Here is a 22,934-nt window from a genome sequence, read left to right on the forward strand (position 1 = left end):
GGGTTTATGCAAAGCTGGACTGACAGTTGCAAAGAGCAAATCTTATCATTCTCTCTGACATGTATGTTCCTTATATTTTGACAGTGAAACTTTAAAACCATTACTCCCATTCCTCAAAATAGCATAGTATAGGTAACAGTAAGAGCAGAATTTCCATTCTGCTTCTTACTGTCCAACCTGGTTTCCAAAGGTGCTTGTTGTAGATGAGAGAACTGAAAGGTAAAGAGAGCATGCCTGCGTATGGAGTGTTTCCAGATGTTTGCTTTGCCAATATGAACTCAACACCATTTTGTCCTTCTACAGTCATGAAAGTTGGGCTGGCATAGAAAAGAATGCAATATATGCCCTGCTGAAGGCTATAAAGCACTGTGTTGATGTATTATTGGGTCAGCGCATCTAAATGCAAGTTCACTGCTTCAGGTGCAATGCCTGCAGGATTTGACCCTAGAGAAAAGCATCTCGTCACCCTTTACTACAGACATTTCTAGAAGGCACAGGCTAATTTCAGGTTTCACATGTCAAGGCACGAAGAAGAGTCATTGACACAGCAGGTGCACTTAAATATAACTGTCTAATTATACAGTGATGCAAGTTTGCTCCCAAGAAACTAAATGTACAGTGCCATGGAAAGCATGGTATCTGCCTGTCATGCTGTTGAATAGGAAAGCAGTCTTCAGCAGTCAGGCACGTTTCATGTATGAAATCATAAAAATCATGGTATGGTAAACATCTGCATCATTCCCATTCTTTATTGAGTACGCACAGTGATTTCCCTTCTGCAGACTTGGGGGATTGCAACATCTATGCAGCTTGTTACAGGGAAACATAACTTCTGAAACTTGACTGGCTATGTTAAGGTCTGATTTCAAGCTTGTTTATTTAGTTTGGATTTGAAAGTTCTGCAGTAGAAATTCTGAATCCGTTTAAAATCCACAATGGTAGTAGTAGAGGATAACAGAGCAATGTTATTCTACAGTTACTGCTAGTCTAATTCTGGCACACGGGAAAGGTCACTGCCTGTTGGCTAAATCTAAGCAGAGCCTGCGGTCTGGTAGCGTGGAAGGGGTGTGAGGCGGGTAGTTTACTAACATGGTCCTGGCTTAAGGGCATGTTTCAGTGATAGGACTGTTTTATTGCCCTTCCCACATGCCCTATAACAAAATTCTTTTTTCTTTTTCAGTTGGGAGTTCTGCCCTAGACTGATGATGCTTTATCTCTACTCAGCTGTTAAAGTCTAGGCAAGCAAACAAATGTGGAGAAATGGGAAACGTAATAAAATATTATCTTAACCAATAATCAGAGAATTGTTGTTACCTATGCAGAAAATCTGAGTAGTAAAGAACAATGATTGTATCTTAAATAGATCATATTATTTATTAATTTACTTTCATGGCAAAGTACAGGCATTCACAACCCTGCCTCACATGCCAAATGCTACAGAGTAAAATTGCAGTAGGTCTGTCCCTTCCATCTTTTGTTGAGTGTCCAGCTAAAACTTCCTTACGTTTTCCAATTTTACTGTACATTCAGACTTCTAGGGTTTTTCTACCTGCTTTTGCCATGCTTTCTCTTTTACAGCAACCACATCTGTATTTAGCTCATAGGGTTGACTCTGCAATGTTAACATCATTCAGAATTGCAATGACCAATAAATGTTTTGAGATAATGTGTATTGCCCAAACAGCCATTACAAAATTCACAAAATTTGCGTAGTACTCTCTGAAATACCCCTGCTGAGAAGTAAAATGTTCCTGTGATGTACACATTCAGTCTAAGATTACCTAATTAATGACTCTACCTTTAAATGCCATCTTCTCTCAGCGGTGATGGAGAAAGGCTGTTTGTTTTGAGCACAAAAGGAAACATTTACTGAATGACAAAATGGATATTCAAAGCAATCCAGAACAAAGACAGTGAGCATTGTATGACAAAGAAGATGAACATTCATGGTGAATCTTTTTAATATTGGACTTGGAGATCTATCTTCAGTGAAATTCCTTGGTGTTCTCATATCAATCAACCAGACAAAAATTACAAAGTGAAGGGTGTGACTCATGCTCCTACTGGTATGTTCAGCCAAAACTACAGAGCAGAGCCGATCCCATCATTTCTTGCTTTCCAACACTGTCTCTGGCTCCCAGCATCACTTCACCATCACCACCCTGCCAAGAGTTGCTACTGTCAGCAGTCCCTGAAATGTCATGTATGCAGAAACCATTCATCAACCCCAAGCTTATCTTATGTAGTTTTGTTTTAAGGCAAGCATCAATCCCGTCTCATTTCTGTTGCCCGTATTCCTTTATACACTCACTCTCCAAGATTCTGCTGCCACCCCTAGTCAGTGCTTAGACCACAAATTATCTGGAATCAAGATATTTGTTTTGGATGAGAAAAAAGGTTTTGCCCGTTTTTTTGTGTTAGTCATATTCTGAAGAGTCTACCTTGGAAAATCTACAGCGCTGTGAAAATGGACTCCTTTATGAGCAAGAAATACAACAGATGGTTATTACGTGGCCTGGTATAGCTTCTGGGCCAGGGATTTATATGTATGGCTTTATTCTGATGCATTTTTCTCCTTTATGTTCAGGGTTGTTTCCTCTCCGTGAAAGATTGCTATCTCTGTAGTAACATCAGTTTCTTAGAAATTATGTTTTTATTTGTCAGTATTTTATTGCAGATTGCTACAGATCTTCCCCAAATTTGACTAAAGTATTGTTGTTCCAAGATTTTCACATATTCCAAGGAATTTTGCTAATTAATTTGTTGCTTAGTAAATGGAGATTTGCAGGTCACATGAGAAACATTATTTTATGCATCTTGCAAATATTTAGAAAATAATTATATATCCAACAGTATTTACTTTTGTTGCTTACTCCTATCCGGTGGGACTGCATATGGTCAAAGAAGAGAATAACCCCGGCTGTCTTTCTGAGAACAGTTTTGTGCAAGGCAGAATCCTTCTGAAGACCAAGGAAAACTTTGGGGAATCCTATTTTTTCTGGAAGAGAGCAGCGCACTGCTCTTCACAGACTGCTGGTTCTGGTCATAGCCACTAGAAGGCCTAATCACACCCTTTACTGGAAACCCTGTAGTGTCCTCGGTCCCTGCTGCTTTACAGCACAGTGAGTACTTTTCTTGTTGCACAATGGATCCGTCCTTTTCGTTGCTTGGCAGTCTTCCTCCTCACCCCTTCAAACCAAGACCATTGTGTCCTGAAGAAAGAACATTAAAGGGGTGCTGTAGCATTCACCCTTCCAAATGCCAGTCAGAGCTGTCTCTATAGAGCTCTGCTCTGTCATGCTGGCGGGCTCATTCTGGTATACAAGTACTTCCTCCTCACATAGTCAGGAAAAAGCAGCCACTCACATAATTCCATGTTTCGGGTTATCATATGGTTCTTGGCTCCTTAGAAGCTCAGTTCACTCCAAGGACATCAGCCATTTATTCCTGATGTTGAGCACTACACCACCTTTCTGCACCCTTCGCTCATTTTTTTAAGGGAAGGGCAGAGGTGAATTCTCAAAGAAAAGTACTGATTATTAAATTTTCATTGAAGTAAAAAAATCTGCAGGAGTTTAAAGTGACTGGCTGGCACTGTTCAGAAGTGGGGAAGGCTGCAGTTGATCAGATTCAGCCCAATCAGTAATGTTCGTAGAAAATGGTAGGAATTACTATCTAGAGAAGTTCTGGAACATATAGATAATTAGACCAAAACTGCCATAATTTTTAAAGCAGAAATTTTTGTGCAGCCGTGCTGGTATTATACTTTGTAGTGAGTTTCAGAGCAACTCGCTGCATGTTTTGAAAATTTTTTGGATAAAATAGTTCAGCTGTGAGGAAGAGAAGGCAGAAGTAAAACCAAAGCTTTGTGAATAGTATACAAGACATGGACTTTAGCTGCCAATTCAGATCTGTGTCCAACTTTTGAATTCCTGAAAGTTATGTCCTCTTTGAATCCAGGCTTTTGTTTTAGGCGCATAGAGTACTTCCAGCAGTTTTTATGCAGGCATAATTAGGATTCAGGAGCATAATTTTTTATTATTATTATCCTATTAATATTTAGGAGCATAACTTTTCTATGAAAGAAGAATATGAAGTTGAATTTTTATTTATTTTATAATAAAATCCTATGTCATATGGGACAAACCAATGCCAAGCATAGATGCTGTGTCGACACCAATGGACAAGTGTAATCACCACTATTCAGCTAGTACAGGCCACATTCAGATTAAGCACTTTCATGGCACAGAGGGAGAGAGCATGCACACAAGCATTATTCTGATGGTGTCCAGACCTAGAAAGGGTGGATACCTGGAGACCAGAGCTATGGATTTACCCACATAATTAATGGGAGGCCTTTTTTTGGCTACAGTGAGCTTGCACGTAGTCCTGTTAGGAAAAATGACTAATTCAAAGACTATGTCTCATAGTCCTTGGGCACACAAATCCCAGCTCTGAGTTTGGGAACACAACTTTTTTCCATCAATCACTCAGTAAAGTATCTTGACTGACCTCAGACAGTGTTGTAAAATTTATTATTTGTGAAAGTTTAAAAATGGGACTACAGTGCTGGATGCTTATCATTATTGCTGTTCTTACATTATCTTTGTATTATTGTTAATAAAATGTTTGTGAGGACTTCATTAAAGCCTCTCTGTTATTGTTGTTTCTCTGTTCAAGGCTTTCTGTTCATTACAGGATTGCCTGCCAATGTCAGTCTTCTCAGCTCTATGAAGTATATTTCATTTGCAAATGCAAGTGTCTGGGCTTTAACATGTTAACAGGAAGCATATCATATAGCAGGTATTGTATGAAGAAAAATTCCTCATTTGTGTTTTTCCACTAGAAGAAAGAGTGTTGATTTGTTATGTTTAAGTTCAGTTGAGTCATCCATAGAGTAAATATTACATCTGTATTACAAATTAAGAACCTGGATATGGTTAAGGATTTCCTGCTTGCCATGACTTTTCCTACTTGCAGAATGTCCTAGGCCCTGCAGTTTGTCCTTCATGCAGGAACACCAGCTTTGACAACACCTTTTGCACTATATTTCCCCATACTGCACACACACTATGGCCACCTCACAGTTGTCCGTTGTTAAAAGTTTTAGGTTTCCATGAGCCATACTATTTCTGGGATACTCAAGATTCCCAAGCAGAAGTTTTGAATAACCAACACAAATGTTGCTGCTAGACATTTCTTTCTCCCTATGCCTCTCTCTCTCTTTTTTTTTTTTTTTTTTTTTTCAGATTTGGGAGGTTTCCTCCTTTTTTTTTTTTTTCCCCTCGAGGGTACCCAAATCATAAGGTGCAAAATGTTTCTGAGAGTTTAGTAAGAGACCTATCAATCTCCCTATTGAGCTTCAGTTCTTTCTTTTTCATTTAGTTTGGTCTATAGGAACATGGGAAACATCAGTTTTAATTAATGGATTCAGTTTTAATTGACAATCAAAAATGAAAAGGCTTTATGTGCAAGCACTGTCCATTTCTAAAGGTTTGTGCTTATTCACAGTTGGATTTTGGCATTTTGGTTGATCGTGCTTCTTATTTTTTACTTGAAATAGGAAGCAAAATGAAAGAAACTGTGGTCATGGAAATTTTTTGCCAGCAGCAAAACCAGGATACACAGGGGCTTCAGACATGCTCGTCTTCTCTCCAGTTTTAAAAACAAAATTTCAGACCAAAGCAAGTCAAAGGAGTTTGAGGTAAGTCTGACAACAGTACTTAAACTTCTGGATATGAGGCTGAGCCTATGGCCCTTTCAAGTTTGGTCATTTCTATTGCTATGTGCCATAAAAACATTTATCAAAAGTAGCCTGTCACTTGTGTTCAGCTTTTGCCTTGTTTGCTAGCTAATTGATTATCTCATGGAATTGAATAACTGATGGAGCACAGAAAAAAGAGCAATACAACTTCCTTCTCATTCACTTCCTCAACCTAATACAAGTTTACTCTTTGGTCTGAAAAAATTCCAGATGTTAAAAGGGAAGTGGATATTCATGTCCAGATATGAACTAGTTTAATACAGTAATAGAAGCAGCAGCATGTTTTGGATAGGTACTGCATGATTCAGGGAGGCTCGCAAGTCATAACATTGAATTCCAAGTGACAGTGATCAGCAAAGCAGCTCTGTGATCAGTAGGAATGCAAAGCCCATCGAATGGTACTAGCACAATACAGAATCCACAGAACAAACAGCGTGTTTATTTGGTGTAACTGAGTTGTGAATCTGATTGTAAATAATCTGAGTTGAACTTCCAAAATACTTCATACTTGTATGTGGCTTTACGTAGAAGGATTCTGCTGGGCATTGGCTCAGTCAGTACAGAAATGCACTTCTCCTTGGGCTAGAAAGCAATAGCTATTCTGATGAAAAGCACTATAGAGATGTTTGCTGCTGGTACTGGGGAAATGGGGACAGAGCACACAGTTACTCATTTCTCAGTACAGGCCCTATCAATCCCAAGCAGTGAGTACTTGTTTCCCTAGTGAAAAATGGCAGCCCAGGAACACAATGCATTTAGCATATTGGGGGTATAAGTATAACATTAAGTCATCAAATTGCTTTCTGCGGTTTGTAGGAATTGATGACACATTTTTGATATAAATTCTGGGGGTTTTATACCTCTGCAAAGCGTGGTGCCAAATAACCTTTCTGCCTGAAATAGTATGCTCTGTTATGGTATGATGTTGTACTGAGAAAGTAATGTAGTGCTACCAGTAGGTTGTGCAAGAAGTAATTGAGGTAAGTTTGGAATTGCAGTTTTGTATTTATTACTTTTCAGTTCCTTAAGGTTGGTGTTCTTCTTGACTCTTGAGTTGATATGCAGGTAGGAAAATGGTGGGCTGAAGTGAAAGCATAAGAACAGTTGCAAAATCTACATCTGGCAAAATTTGTATATATGCAAAGAATTAGGAGCTAACTGTACTCATGGACTGGAAAAGCTGATGGAGAAAACGAAAGGGAGGTTACTGCTGAGTAGGTACATGCTGGTCAGATAAGGATGACCCCACCCCTCAGTTCCAATGCCTGATTCTACAAACTCTTCAGACCACCCCTTTAGTTTATTTGATTTACATGATTAAATACAGTTAGGATTGGGCTCGAGAGACAACTGAGTACCTGTAGGCAACTTCTAAATATGTCAACAGAGTCCTGGTTTCCCCATCACCCTGAGGTTAAATTATTTGCCAGTCTCATGTCACCTGCTCCACCCTTGTCTCCACTCCAGCCTCCTCCACACACACCTGTGAGGGGAGCAGGCAGCCGTTGCTGGGAGCTCAAGGAGCTTGCTCCTGGCAGCAGTCCCGCCATGGAACTGCTCCTGGCGGTGAAATTCCCCTTTCCACACCCTGCACACCTGGTGAGGAGAGAAGCCGGCCTGCTTGCCAGCTCTCACCTTGGCTGTGCCCTCAGCTCCGTTTCCCTCACCCTCCCAGTCCCTTCTCCAGTACAGCCAGTGGGTAGCCATGGGCCTGCCTCCCACTGGCTCCCTGGAAAGGGAAAATCCCCTTGCTCCACTGCTGCTGCGTGGAGGCCAAGGTGCAGGGACCGTGGCTGGGCAGCGTGAGGTGGGGGGCATGGACAGAGGTGAGGCACCGCCTCTCGACGCTGTCTGCTCTCTTTCTGTTTCTCCTGTCAGCAAATATTTATATAGCCTTTCCCTAAGGGGCCGGGGGATTTATGTAAGCAATGTGCTAGAAAGCTGATTTAAGCCTCTGAATCCTATAAACTGTGTAACAGATGATGTCTTTCAGAGCTTGTGGTGAGGGCAACTTTGTACTCCATGCAGGAGGGAGTTGGAGGGCACCCAGTGGGGCAGGGAGCTGCACACCCAGAAGTGCATTCACTGTCAGGCTGGGGCTCCTTTTTTGGGATGGAAATGGTGGAAGAGTGTTCTGCCATGCTGGTGTAAGGCCTTCACCTTGAAGGCAAGGGACCTGTGGGGGACCAACTCTGTTCCCCTGGAGCAGCAGGGAGAAACACCTCAGAGGTTGGGAGAGGACTGTGAGCTATGTCCAGGCACCTGGAGAGCCAGGGCATGTGGAGCAGCAGCAGCCAGCACCCGGCGTTTGTCCTTGGCTAGGCACCGCTCTCACAGGGGCAACCCACAACAACATTAGGAAACTCCTCCTTCTCTAGCGGTACCCTGGAAATCCAGGTCACACCCTGTATTTTCTTCCAACACATGATATTTTCCAGGTCTACTTTAACATCATTCCAGTTCCTTGGGAGCTTCCATTTCTATCTGCATTTATTGTTCCCACCCATCCATAGAGGCTTCCACTGTGGTGTATCTTTCTTTTCATTTCTGATGGACACACAGCTCCCTGAAGAACCTGCCTGTGCTGTCCTAGAGAGAATCTTGCAGACACATTAAGGTGATCTGCCTTTTCACTAGCGACCTGATGACTAAAGATGTGCTATCACCAGTATGCCAATTTTATTTGTATTAAAGCACCTCAGCCTTGTAGTAAGGTAAATTGTGCTGAATTCAGTGGAGTTATTTTAAGCCTAAACGTTTATTCAGTAGCTTTGATTTAGCCTCTTCATCATTTACGTGTTTGCAAGAATTATCTGTTCTGCATCCACCTGGAGCTTGTATTTTATTATATTTTGCGATCTAAAATTTGGCTAAAAGAAAAACCCTCAAGGTTGACAAGGACTAGGATTGACAGAACTATGGCTCTTTGAAATCCCTGTTGTCCATTTAAATTTTAATGTTTCTATCATTTGTTCCTCAGTGTAAATTAACAGCCATGGCAGTGTGTTGGGTTTCTTTTCTGAAGTCAAGACTTTAAATTTAATTCAATAGCCTAGATTTACAGCTATTCTATATTTCACAAGGCAGAATCAATAATGTGACTGAAGTGAAGAAGATAAAAATTTATGGTATCTTGCAATTTAATGGTTGAAAAGATGCAATTGGAGAGATCATAAATTGTGAAGGAGTTTATGCTTCATTGCTCCTGATTCAGTGCTTGCTGTTAGAACTTGATTTGTGACTATTCACGAGGTGTGATTAATGGTGTGATCGATGCTTGCTTCAGTGCAGTAAAGCAGTTGTAATGCTCTTCATTAGAATAAATAAAATAAATTGACTGAAGCTTTATAAAAACTGTGTAACATTTAAAATCTAAAATGTCAATTTTTTTTCCTGTTACAATTTAGGTTTCTTCAGGCAGTTTCCACCTACATCACATCACTCATTGTCATTCTTTTTGGATATTATAGAAATCCATGTGGGTTTGGGTTAGCTTTATGCAAAGCTCACTGAAGGGGAAAAAAAAAATAGTTGAATAGGGCTGACTAGAGTCTAAGATTTTCTGGTGGCTGTGTTTTGCCATCCTGCAAACTTACATTTATTCTCCTTTAACACATAGAAGTTTAAAGGAATCAAGGCAGAAAATGACTCTTCCATACACAGCTCTACTAAAAACAATAAAAATTAATAATTTTCATTGTTTTTAAATGGGATGGATGTATTACCGGCACTCTAGCAGAGACAATGAAGATAAAGAGGCTTTTTTGAGTAGCATTTTTTTGGTTTAAGGATGTTCAATACATAATCCAATGCTATCTCACAGTATGCTCTAAAACAGACAGGGGAATATGAGAAAACTGCAACAGCCGTGAAAGGCAGTAGAATGTAATGATTTTGATGTTGTCATTTGAAGAATTGGGCTCCAGGAGATGCAAACAAGAAATAAGGTAGAGAATGCCCTAGGATACCTTGTACATGCCAGTTAAGTTCTCTGCAGTATATGGATCATTTTGAAGTTTAAAAATGTCTAAGTTTAAATATGCTGTGTAAAATCTGGGGAGTGAAGAAATTGTACTGTGAAATTTAAGGAAAATTCTATTGTGGCTTGAATCTACAGCTCTTCCATTTGCTTCAGTCTTGTTTGCTTTTGTTTGCCTCATTGAGAGATAAGCCTTGTAATTAGCTGGAAAAGTTTATCAGATTTCCACTGTGCTCCCTTGCTCTGATTTTCCTCAGTGTCCTTTGTCATGATGTGTGTAGAGATTTCACGTTTGTGTTTGATTTTAAGAGGAACTATAGGTAAATCTAAAGCTACTAGACAACAAGGCACCATTTTAACAACAGCAGTGAACTAAATATTTCCTATAATTTGTATATCTTAAAATATGCTGTAGCGACTCCAGGCATCAATGATCACGCATTTGCTGATTGGAATTGCAAAAAGAATGAAAAACGTAAGGAAACTACAAATGTTTTTGAAACATATAGCTATGTCAAATTAGTGTTTCTATTATTGCACACAGTATTTACAGACTAGCAGTTGTCACTTCGCAAAAAAAAAATCTTAAGATAGATCATATTCTGTCTGTCAGCAGTCTGGCAGAGATTCAGATATTAACTGCAACACGTTCTGACAGTAAACACATAGTAAAATGCGTGAGACTATAATGTAAGTAGATAAGCTTTTCTTCTGTAGATGATTTTTTGCTCCCTCACTGTCAATTGAAAAGCCAGTAATTCACACACAAAAATTAGTTTCTGTGAGTCATAAAAACTGGGTTTGGTAAGAACAGACACAGCGTAGCTGCAGCCACAACCCCCAGGGCACTGTAGCTGAAACATCCCAAGTGCCGGAATGCTGTAGTGGGCAGGGAGGCATAGTTATACTAGGCAGTCATGGTTATTTGACCAGCTGAATTTGCCTCTATCCAACAACTATCCAAAAATGTAGGGCCACAAGGAGATGTGAAGATCTAATTGTGCTTAGCACAAAGGAAGGTTGACTCAACCTAAAACTTCACCACTTGCACAGCAGGCAGAATACCTGTGTCCCCGCTGTTTGGTTTGTTTGGGTTTTTTTCCCCCAAGGAGCTGATGACCTACCCAGCCTATTATGCTGATTTGAGTGGTAGCAATAACAATAACACCGAGCCCTTAAACAGAACTTGTCTTACTTTATCGTTACCAAAATGCATCATCAGTCTTGTTTTGTAGAAAGGAAGACTGAAGCATTGAACAATTTCTCCGAAGTCACAGGCCATATTTGCTGCGGTGTCCTTTCCACCTTCTCTTTAGACCTGCACCATATTCCTTTGGCTTTTGTGCCCCTCTTGTCAATGGAGAAAGCCACACCCATTTATAAGGAGTGCTAGAAATTACTTTCAGCTGTTAAAAGTAATTAATTTTTGTTAAGTGGGGATGTTTGCAGTTATTTAGGCAGTTTGCAGATATATTCAGCCAGAAACACATGGGCAGTATGTAAACAGAAGATTTTGTTACTAGAGTGATGAATGATCATTCCACTGTGAGAGCAGAGCCTTATTTCTTCAAATGTGGCATGCAGTAAAGGAATGGCTTAGATTAGGCCAGGTACTGAAAGCAATATGATAATACTGGAGAAGCAGAATATTAACATGTGAGGGGGTTGGGAGCGATGAGCTATTGCACTGTAACTGCTTGTTGTATCTAATCTAACCTCTTCAGAAACAGCTGGACTCTACACTGTGCTGTGTGTATGGACATCCTCAGTTAGCTTCACCAGCACTGAGGGTTTCACCTGGCAGAGGAAGCTTTTGTGAAATGGGAGAGGGTGTGAATTGAAATAGCTCTTCCACACTGCCTTTCACAATGGACCTTTTTTTTCCCCCTCAATGAATGCCTTGCTGCAGTCTAACTTAGTCCACTTCAAAGTGGACTAAACAAAAAGGTTACTGTTCAGGCAGAAAGATATGGAGAAGATGGATTTACTGGTGCTGGTTCAACACCATGCAAAGGTAGCCATGTAGCCCGTTCTCCAGCTTTACATGACCATGATACACCATGTGAACATCCAGACATTTCATGCCTTCTTTTTATTTTTTCTCCTGAGGGAAAGTTGTTGTTTCTTGTCCAAACAAATATATTTCCTCCTTGTTTGGGTATCTTCTGCAAATATTGGCTTCTCTCTTGCATCAAATATTCTCCTGTCTGTTTTCCCTTTCTTTGTAACAGTGACAGTGGTGAACATTTCACAGCACCATAAAATGCTGAGTGCTTTCAGTTGAGGTTCTCAAACAATTTCAAGTTACAGACAGAAAAACTGAGGCACAGCACAATTTTTCCAAAGCTGTACTTTGAGCCTCTTTGCAGGCCCTTACTTCCTTAAGCTCAGTCCTGCACCCTGTCCAGTGGGCCATTCCAGCATGGGGAAAATCGTGCCTCTCTACCCAGTGGTACCTTCCTGCTTTTTGAAGGAGATGTTGGTCCTACTAGTGCTAACCAGCAGATGCTGCTGAAGAGCATCAGTACTAAACCTGCTCTCACTACTCTTGTTGTCCCTGTTGATGCTGAAAGGGATACCATTTATTCTGGTTCTGCTGTTGCACATTTGAGGTGGGCTGACAGGGTCTATTTCTTTGTTTCCTAGGAGAGAGCACAGCTTTGGCCAGGTGCAGGTGTGTCATTAGGTTTATGCCATTCCTGTTTGATATTTCCAGCTTTCATGAGAGATATCGCTGCTAGTAGATGATCCTGCTGTTACCTTCTGATGAAGTGCATCTCCCCCAAGTAAGCAAATTATTGCAGAACTGTGTTTTGCATGTGTGGATTTAGGTTTGGGTTTTTTTTTTCTAACCAGTAGAATACAATAGAAAAAGAAAGCATTAAAATCCTGAAACCCTTCTTCCATAGCTACTGATTCAGTGACTGGAGGATGCAGCTGTCAGCTACAGGGAAGTAGGAATCATGGTTAGAGAACAACAGAGGTATTCTTTTAGTAATGCCCCAGATAGATACATTAGCATTGCCACACTGGACCTAACTCACTGCAGTCACTGTTGTCCAGTCTCACATGGGTTTGTGGGTGTATAAAATAACACAGCCCAGCTGAACCGTCATTTTCATATGAAGTGGAGGCTTCTAGATATGGAGTACTACTCCTTTCAGGGGGAAGATAGTGCCTAACTGTGCTTTTTTTGACTTACTTGTCTTCTCATAATTCCTTTTTTTCCTCCCAATGGAAGGCAGGGGGAAAAAGCTAAACCACCTGCTATGCTTAAACGTCCAGCCACCAAAGATTAAGGACATAGAGAAACAGGACAAAGCTGAGGTGTCTTATAATGTCATTTCTGAGACAGTCTGACACCTGGATAAGGGGAGCAGTAAGGCTCTCACTGTTAATGCGAAGATGCACAATTCAGAGGTGAATTCCTCTCTTACCTTTAATTCAGTATAGAACTTCAGTTGTAGCATCTCACACTGAGAAAACTTTTACTTTTTCCACAAAGAAGAACTTTGCAGCCTCATACATTTCAGTAGTAAGATAATGTTTCTTATGTTCACTCTTTCTTGTATGTAATCTAAGTTAATTGCTAAGTAATCATATATTCCTATTTCATAAAAAAGAATATTCTGTCAACTCCTTTCAAATGGCTGTGGACTTGTACTGTCTCTTTATTGTTACTTAGCTAAATTCTTTATTTCATCTTCCCTATTACATCAGCTAGTTCCCTGAATATAGATTTTACTTTTCTTCTGACTTGCTTTTGTATGACAATGTCATTTGAAGAAAACATTCCTAGACACCAATGGAGAGGGAATGTTGTTTTCCTGTTCCATTATAAGATACAGTTGTGTAACATGGCTCCAGATCACATCAGCCAAAGTGTTCATTTGCACGTTGGCTTTTAATAGCAATGATCCCCCAGCAAATTTCTAATGATGTCTTTCTCCTAGAACTGTACACCCTCCTATTTGCTACTACTTCAGATAGCAATGAGCATTACAGTACAGTGTATAAATGTATTTAGGAAATTCTACTCTATCTTCCCCTTGCTATTACTACTTTTTTTCTGGTTCTGAGTGTCTATGTCTAGTGTCTACCAGTTTCTTATAGATCCTTCGCAATTCATTAGGGGGTTGCTCAATTTATTAGGAACCAATCATGCATTCATACCTTCTTCCATCTGAAGTGCACTTTTAAATGTTAGACTACACACTAATCAAGTTGAACATAATAATGAGAGCACGTTCACATTGTTAAGGTAAATGATCCAATGCATTCATAGGGAAGACATATTTGAACTACAGTTTGTGCTTTTCATTGCAATATTGAACATTCTGGACAACTCCGAATTGTGTTGTTTTGTGGCAGCCTTGCAAGTATGTGATTATTATTACATTGCTGGCAGAACTCTGGACATTTCATTGCTGTTTTGTGATAAATTTCTAAGTGCCAGTAACTGGGGAGGATTTTATTGTGTAGATTTCTTCTTATAAATTAGACTAATAATGCATGAATGGAACATACACCTTTACATACATGCATCTTTACACTTGCATACAATAGTGAATGATATATCAGGCTGAGCTTGATACTATGCACCTGTTCTCAGGGAACACAGTAGGTTATTTATTATCAACTTCAGTGTTAATATCACATGATTCGAAACTGGTAAGTGGAGCTAAAGAAAAAAAGTAAATGAATATTTTGGAGGTAGGAAGATGGGGGGTAGTAAATGCATAAAAACTTTCTCTTCTGCATGTTTAATGGGGCACATTCTGGGATTTGGACATTTTACTTTTTTTCATTCCCCAGAAGGGGAAAGGAATTCTTTGATGTAGTTTTTAAAATTCTGTAGAAGAACCTAAATTCCATTTGTGCTGTGTGAGGCATTCTGTTCTAGGACTTCTGCATGTGAAAAGAAAAAGACAATTTTACATGAGTAAATTGGTCTGATTATGTTCCTACAGAGCAAGCAGGATTAGGCTTCAGGTTTGCAAAAGGATGCCCAGTCTCCTGGGGCTAAATGCACAGCTAAATGAGGGTGAAGCATGTGCAAGGTAATCTAGTGAACATGGGTAATGATAGCAGTGAATATTAGCAGACATCAGACCATAATATGTTCCCAACGTCCCAGTGTTGTTTGCTTTCTGGACCCAGCGTGCACAGGCTGCTCTGGTTGTGTACACTGTGCAGGTGAAGCAGAGCTCACTGTTCTTGCCATGCCTTCCTTCTGGTGAGCAGCAGAGTTCCCAGGGCAATGGAGTTCTTTGGCCTGCTGCTTCTTCATAACGTGACTTATGACTGATCATTTTCTCCTGAGGACACTTAAATTGGAGTTCATTGCCTAATGTCGATAGTCTTACATATACCTCTAGGAAACCACATGCCAGCATGTGAGTGAGGTGATGCTCACCTATCTTTCTGCTATTCCTCCTAAGTGGTGTGGGCCAGATTTTCCCACGTTCTGAATTAAAACTTTCCACAACGCTTACTTTAATGTATGTACTACTCCCAGAGATATATCTATACTGGAGACCTGTAATTGCTGTTATTACGAATTTCTGTGCATCAGTTAAGTCTCTCAGCATGAGGTTGAGGTGTGCTTTTAAGTCATTGTTCCTGTTTTCAAAGCTATAGTTTCATTTCAGTATAATCTCTCCTCTAAAGTCACATAGTCAATTGCACATTAAAGACAAAATTTGGCCTAAGCTTTGCCAGCTGTTTTCAGGCCAGGGAAGATGATGAAAGAAAAGGGCACAATTCTCTGAACAATCCAAGCCTTGTGCCCAAAGCTTGTAAGCCACGCTTCTCAGGGCAAGTGTGTATCTTCCTGCTTTGGTCCCCACATCTTTTACTTCAGGATGTCTGGAAAGCAGCACTCTACTACTTAAGGCAATAGCAATATGATAAGAAAATTTTCACTGTAAAATCAGCATTTTACCATTTAGAGCACAACGGCCAAAATGTTTCCACTAGGTTGTTTTCGATGTTTTGCATGATTTGTGTCTCTTACCGCTGCTTATTTTATTACATTTTACTTTATCATTTTATTTTTCTAAGTACTATAATTTACAAGACAATATCATTGGTTTTCATTATTTTGGCTGTACCACTCATGTTCCTAACATAAAGTAAGCAGTGAAAAATGGGCACCGTGCCCAAACTCTCAGAGATATTTATATGTCTCTAAAATTCAAACTGGGGGAGGCAAATGGAAAATTTGCATTTTTTGCAATTGAAACAAGCTTAACATCCTGCTGAAAGTACTGGAAAGCCAAACCCAATTTGCAGTTAGCAAGAACAGGGGCAAATGGAAACTCAGATGTGAACTCTGTACATTAGTAAATATTAGCTTACTCAGCTGAGGTGAAAGGATTTGTGCAGCAAAGGAAAATAATTTGATTTGTGATATTTTTCCAAGAGAAAGGCAGAATACATCGCCTGACTGTACCTCATCTCCCTCTTACAGATAAGTCAGTGTCATGCACTGTGTGAGCCCCCGCAGTGCTGTCAATGAGCCACATGTTCATGCGGTTTTTGCAGACTGGCTGAGACTGAAGGGTGCTTTCAAATATTAGGCTGCACTGCTTTTGCTTAATGTGTCTGATCTCTTTGGTCAGAGAAAATCCTAATTAGAGAAGAGCTACTTCTGACGACCATGTGACATTGTTAAGGTAGGATAGGTACATTTTTCTAGTGCTTCTAGTTTTAAGGAGGAGAACAGCAAGTTTCACTCTTTTACTTAAGATAATACTGCACAGTCTGATGCATCTCTTTTCTCTGGCATTTTGTCTATGTTTTCCTTTCTAAAGTTCTGCTCAGTGCTGTTGGCAGTTTTCTCACTGTTAGTATTCTAGTAAGATTACAGCTGTTGCTTTTAAAAAAGGGAAAGCAAAGTGATCAGTGAACCAGTACAATGAAAAAAGTACAAGAAACATCTAAGTTCTAATGTATAATCTCAAACATATGTCGAGAATCTCAAGCCTCGGAGCCCTATTTGATTTTTCATCCAAATATGTTGACTGCTAAGGCCAAGATTTTCTAACATAATTTTTGGTGAAAAATTATTTTCTGACTAATGAAACTATTTCATTTCAAAGGTTCTGCAAGTGTTGACTTTTATTAAAAAAAAAAAAAAAAAGAAAATAAAACACCACCCCAAATACTTTGGTAGAAAACTGAGATATTTACATTTGAAATTGCTACCAGAGTAGCTGTAGCTGGGGTGCCTTGTTCTCTTTAGTGGTTCCTTGCTAATTTCTACCATGTGCTGCCATGCCACATTCACTCCAACGGAAGATGAAATCCAAGCAGAGATCCTGGTTTGGGGAAAGAATAGTAATGAAATGAAGCTTCACAGCAATGATGTTCTGGCTCTAAGGCAACATTTCCAAAATGCAGTGTATGCTCAAGTCTAATGTTGTATTCCTTGTCTCCATCATGGGCCCTTCTCTTTTAAGTACTTTCCACATTGCTCCTTTTCACTATATCTGCTTTTTATCAGACTGTAGTGGCTTGCATTTTTCTAAATGGATGCTGATTTTTTGGAATTTGTGTTTCTTAGTAGGAATTAACTTTATTTAGCATTTGGGTTTCAGTGCAGTTTTCTGTCATTGTGCCTTCCTCTGGAGTTGGGAGCTCACCCGTTGCAAATTAAACCACCCTACCCTGACATTGCTGCAGAGTCTCTAAGGACTCCTATGAACTGTTAAGTGTGAGAGTTTTTTTGGCAGGATCTGTTTTGACAAGTACTCTGACAACTGCAACACCCACGGAGGACTCAGTTATGTTCGCGTCCTTGCTGGATATTGGCTATCCTCAAGTCTGTCTGTGAGTTCAGGTTGGCATCAGTGTGAAAAATGCCATAGGATTGCTCTGTAAGGACACAAGGAGCCATTTCAAACACAGGAGTTGCAGGAGGGATAACCTTTACTAGGTGACGGAGGGCCTTTAGCCATCCCAGCATTAATTTCTGCAATAACCTTGGTGCAGTTTGCTTCTGCAAGTGAGGGCTTGTTTGCACACCAGTGAAATCACTACCTCCTAGGCACCCTGTAACTTAGGTTTGTGCTTCTGGATTTCCTTCTGTTCTCCAAACCTTTCCTCTCAACCCCTTTAAACAAGAAATCTCTGCCCTTCCACTTGCCCTTCTTCCTAGTATCCTTTTTGCTGACTGACAGGGACAGCAGACTCCTCCATCTGCTCAGTCCTTTCCAGACTGAATCCTTTCTAGATTGTCAGCAAAGTGTGCTTTTGTGGAAAAACTCTGTCTCCTGAGCACTTTAATATTGAGCTATGACACGGATCAGACTGAGTCGGCATTGGAGGATGGCTGCTCACTTTCTCTCCTCCTGCACACCCAGGGGGAAAAGAAAAAGCAAACTGGAAACGCCCATCCCTTGAAGGCGTGCATGTGACAAGTGGAAGGGAGGAGTGTGTGCAGGCTGCCCACAGATGCAGTATGCATGTACCCACATCCTGCTCCACTCCGCTTTTCTTGCCCAGTCTTGTCGCCAGACATATGCTGTACTTGTCAAACTTGGCTTAGAGGTGAGCAGGAATCAACCAGCTGAATGACTTGCACAGCAAAGCCGAAGGCTGTCTGCAGGATCCTGTCCAATGTGACCTGGTTACAGCCTTTGCCACTGATCCACCATGTCCTTCTTGTGTCATTCCCAAAGCTGCTTTCTTTCTGCTGTGAGGCTATGAGGCTGTGCCAGAGCAAACTGAAATTCCCCTTACTTGGGGCCATTTCTGTGTAGAAAATCCAGGCCCAAATGAGCTAGATGACAGGTGTTACAGATACCAGGGCGTGTGATGTAGACAGATATGTGCCACTGCACATACATGCAGTTTTTTCTATGAAGTCTGATCCCCTTAAATGGTCTGTAGGTACTAGAGGCCTTGCTGAGCTGGTGTGCTGTGCTGCTAGGCTTACGCCTGTAATCAGAAAACTGCTGGCATAGCCCCAAGGCAGAGGAGAGGGAGGTTCCCACTCTTTTCCTCTTTCTCTCCTCTTGCAGTACACATCCAAGCACTGCTGCACTCACCTGTGAACAAGTGATGTTGTTAAGCTGCAACCTAGACCCATGTATTACAACCAAGGCCAGGAGATAAACTTTAGTGCCTCTTAGGAGAGGTGTTGCATGTCATCTTTACTACCAAAGGATTCACGCTGGAAGGAAATGGACTTGTAGTTGCAACAAGGATTAGTTCACATTGGATTTTTTTCTAAAAACAAAACACTTGTCCATGACTGTATGTTTCCCTATATCCATCTCTTCTCTCATTTTTATTTTACTCCAATTAGTATTTCCTCAGGGTTTCCCTCTCTTGCTGTTTTTCTCTGTTTCTTTCGTTCTTTCATTTTATTCCTTCCCGAGAAAGAATTTTCCCTGAACAAGTGGAGCTCAAGGTCTTGTTTCTAAACAACTTTGCAGAGAAATGTCAGTGCTCCGGACTAGAAGTTTACACTCTAAGCCCGTATTTACCAATGCTGAACTTCCTAACGGCCTTGCAGGTCTCTCATCAGCACATTCTTAGGTTCTGTAGAGAAGGGGGAAATGAGAATTCATTTACTATCCTTTTAAACATACCATGGACTTCTCCAGTTCTCCACCCTCTTTTTCCCTTCATTTGCACTTGAGGCAGCTCTCCTGCGTGGTCTCATTGCTGGACCTGACAGCTCCATTGAAGGAGGTTGACAGTACTGTGGGGCATGATAAGTGCAAAGTTCTTTGGCACGGAAAATCAGGCTGTAACATTACATTTGTCTCTTTACTTGATGAATAGGATACACTTGTTGCTGGATGAGTGCTTTGTTGTGAAAGATCGAGCTGGCTCCTGGCCTGCATTTATATCACTCATGTGGTGACTAACTAGGCATTTTTAATGGTTAATAAAAATGTTTGTTTATTATATGGGCTGTATAAGATTGATGATATTCATACTTTTTCTGATGCTGCTTAACTACTTCAGTTTTGCACATGAGGTATTGTCATCTTTTAGCATGTTTCAGTGCTTTGGTTTAATAATTTGATAGTTTTAAGTATCTTTCAGATATTTCCTATTTGGTGATATCAAAGAGAGATTTCCTTATCATCTGAGAGGATAATTTTCTCCTCAAAGGTCTGCAAGGAGATCCTGGTAGAGGACCTCTGGCAAATTGTCTTTCTGTATTCCTATGTTGTCTCATCTGGAAAGTGAGGTCTATGTTTTGTAGGTTTTGATAGAGAACTTTTCCATCAAATTTTTTTCACTTTTCAGAAGTAGCCCTGGTAATTTGAAGGCTAGTATTTTCCAGACTAATCTGCACCAAGCCAATCCCATGGTAAGTAGCTTGATTCCTCGAGGTAGTACCAGCTGAGTTGGTATGAAACAGTGAATCCTCACAGTGCCCAGTGAGTATTCAGAGCTACGCTGTGAAGGTTGGATAACTAGCCAGGTTAGCTGGGTTGTCCTAGTTCTGTAATCAGCTTGGCTAGCGTTAATTCTGCAGTCTCTGCATCACGCTCAATTGTGTGGTATAAGCATGCCCGTCTAGCACCTTATTTTCTTCCTCATTTTTCTTCCTTTGTCAATTTTATTGACAGAAACAGATGCAATGTTGCATGCATTCAGGAAAATAACCGCAATTTTTAAGCCAGGCCACTTACCAAGCCAGACCTATAAAGGAAAATAATTTGTAAGTGGAAGCTGGTTACAGTCTTAGCTCAAAGGTGCTGCCATCTGTCAGAAAGAAATAGTTGTGTTTATGTAGAACCCTACACCCGAGGACCTCAATGTTAAGACTATTAAACCACATAACATCCCAGTGAGGGACCTAATAATAGCATATCAGTTATGCAGATGGAGGAGATAAAACCGAGTTAAATGACTTGCCCAAGAAATCACTATCTGTTACTGGCAAGAACAAGAATTGAACTAATCGACCCCATCTTTCAGAGCCTGTTTTAATCCTGAGACAATTCTGCTTTCCTCATCCACAACTATTTCACTTACAGCTTATCTTAACATGTTTTATATAAACAGCTACGTAGCTGTAATGTGTCTGAATTATGTAGAGCGTTTTCCAATACAAAAACCACATCTGACATATTAAGCATATTCATTTTTCTGTCTGGCTCCTCCAGTTCATAGGTTTGTCTGAATGATAAGGCATTATGAAGCCCTATATTTTATTTTTCATTTGGAGACTTGTAGAGAGCAATTTTTTTCTTTCCCCACCACCTCACCAGATTATAATTTTATCCACTACACAAGCTAACTTCATACCTCATTTCTGCCATTGATATGGCTATTTTCTACAATGTGAATGAAGTACCTGGCGCGATAAATATTGAAGTATATCTGCGTTTTCATTTTCACATACAATTGACACTTTCAAAGAATAAAACCATTGCTGCAGTATTTACTAAGTGTCCCTATTTTAATTCTGATCTTCTTGAATAGTATTTCAATACAGCAAGCAATTCAACATAATTTCTCTTCATTTATGACCATGTTATATTATTTCAACATAATCATGCAGTAGTAGAATGAGTTATGTTTATGGCATACCATTCATATTGGAAAATGTGCATATAGATACTGCAATAATTCTAATATTACATTTCACTACCTTTTTAGTGACAGGAAAATGCAGTATTCTACCACACTGAGTTACAAATGCTGTACAATGTAATCTTGCTGAAATACCTGTTTGCATTTTAGTTTTGCAGTGTTAATAATCTTTCAGTATTACCAAAAAATTAAGATATCAAGCCTGTGTATTCTTAAATGCTGTGTATTTCCACTTTTTTACTTTGCCAGTTAATTGACTTTGTCACGTTAACTTGGTATATTAAAAACATACAAGTATACTGATTTATATCAGTGTTTGAACTCTCCTAACAGTTTCACATAATCTTTCTTTTGCTACTAATGTAGCTGTATTTCTGTATCTTGTCTTTGCAAATATGTTGTCTTCATTCATATTGCTGTGACAGTTTGCTTGCGATATTTTGTAGCTGTCTTTCTGGAGAAAGTGGAGTTGATTATGTTGGTTAGAAAGGCTGAAGTTGGAAAAGAGGTCCTTCTGTCTGCCAGGGTTATCGAACTATCAGAAAATTATGCAATGGCCCAAGTCCCTTGTGACTACTACACAATATCTCCTGTGCTTCAGTGTTTGTAACTGCAACGTTCCCTATGTTTCAATGGGCTTGATTCTTTCCCGCAGCTTTGTTTTGCACCACTTAAGATGTAGAAGAATCAGTGGAGTCACTTCTGAGTAGTACTGGTGGGGAAAAAAAGGATTTAAAAAATCAGGACAAAAATCCTCATACCACATGCACAGCCTCTGAGTAACTCAATTAGCTCAATTAATGATGAATGGTAACTCTTCAATAGAAATGCTGTCAATTCGGGTAGAATTTTTGACATCCTCTTTACCTATCCTTGATCAAATCTAGACATGTTTTTTAGGAAAGCAAATCGCTTATTTAATGCCATATAACTATCACTCATTGTCATAAATGTGAAAAGTTAAATGACTATTTTCCTGGTATAAACTATTAGTTCTGTAACCTACATTTCAAGAGGGAGAGAGAGATAATTGCAATTACAGGGATTTTAGCACACTAGTTACTCAATTTTGAATTGCTGGACATGAGCAGAGAACACTGTGATACACAGGTTTATTTTTGCTGCCTTTATGCTAACGACAAATTTTAAAATAATAGCTACTATTTGTGTACATCCTGCAGTTCTGCAGTGCCATGGTTGAGCCAGGTAAAATTAATTTCAGAGATTCCTGCAAAGGATTTGCTGAAGCAAAAGATTAACCAAAAATAAATGGAAAAATAGTGGGAAAGGAGGATAAGTGTCAATGGCAAAGAAATATGTAACTCCCAGAATCTGCAAGTCCTGGCTTGATATCCTCTCTGTTACCAGTGAAAAATGAGTTGAGGACCTCACTTAACTTTATGAGGTTTGAAGGACCTTCAGCATTTGCAGAGCAAACATGGCAGAAAAGGCAAAAAATTAAAGGATGTTTCCTAGATGGAGCTGGACTTTCAACCCCTCTGTGTCCACATCCTAGAGGGGAAACTTATTCTCCCACTTCCTGTACTGCACAGTTCAGCATTGTGAAAAACAGAAAAGGACATTTCCTTTTTTAACATTGTAGTCTGGCATCTCTTCTCTAAATGC

General features: G+C 39.9%; 1 long non-coding RNA gene across 1 annotated transcript; it reads left to right on the forward strand.

Annotated features, from left to right (window-relative positions):
* The first annotated feature begins 2,935 nt into the window (after positions 1-2,935).
* LOC148052346 (uncharacterized) lies at positions 2,936-5,698 on the forward strand. Its single transcript, XR_015698572.1, has 3 exons — positions 2,936-3,122; positions 4,681-4,803; positions 5,564-5,698. It is a non-coding gene; the product is annotated as an uncharacterized LOC148052346 (long non-coding RNA).
* The last annotated feature ends 17,236 nt before the right edge of the window (positions 5,699-22,934 follow it).

Source organism: Nipponia nippon, unplaced genomic scaffold (genome assembly GCF_047370975.1).
Source record: "Nipponia nippon isolate SJK-2023a ecotype South Korea unplaced genomic scaffold, ASM4737097v1 scaffold_5, whole genome shotgun sequence".
Classification (NCBI taxonomy): Eukaryota; Metazoa; Chordata; class Aves; order Pelecaniformes; family Threskiornithidae; genus Nipponia; species Nipponia nippon.